Source organism: Cephus cinctus, unplaced genomic scaffold, assembly GCF_000341935.2.
Source record: "Cephus cinctus unplaced genomic scaffold, Ccin1 Ccin1_scaffold0114, whole genome shotgun sequence".
Classification (NCBI taxonomy): Eukaryota; Metazoa; Arthropoda; class Insecta; order Hymenoptera; family Cephidae; genus Cephus; species Cephus cinctus.
The window spans coordinates 197,239-197,495 of NW_014332849.1; the positions used below are offsets into that span (position 1 = coordinate 197,239).

The 257-nt window shown below is 50.6% G+C and overlaps 1 protein-coding gene across 1 annotated transcript in view; it reads right to left on the reverse strand.

The window, feature by feature from the left end:
• LOC107274811 (multidrug resistance-associated protein 4) overlaps positions 1-257 on the reverse strand; it is an 11,001-nt gene that overhangs the window by 5,208 nt on the left and 5,536 nt on the right. The window lies entirely within an intron of this gene.

A 257-nucleotide genomic window follows, 5' to 3' on the forward strand; every position in this document is an offset into this window, starting at 1 on the left:
GATACAGTTCTCGGCCTCCACGGATTAGCTGCACCAGCTCCGGTGAGTCTCCCAATTTATTATTTGGTGAAGGGATCTCGATAGATAGTTAAGATTCGATCTGATACGTTCTCGGTTCGTCGCTCTCTGTCTCTCGCACTATTTGCCGGACTCTTACTCCGACCCTCTCTACCACAAACCTAGCAGCCTGAGCAGCCGACCCCAAAGATCAGCACCTACGGTTGCGTTTCTCGATTTTACGCGTCCCCAAAAATCGA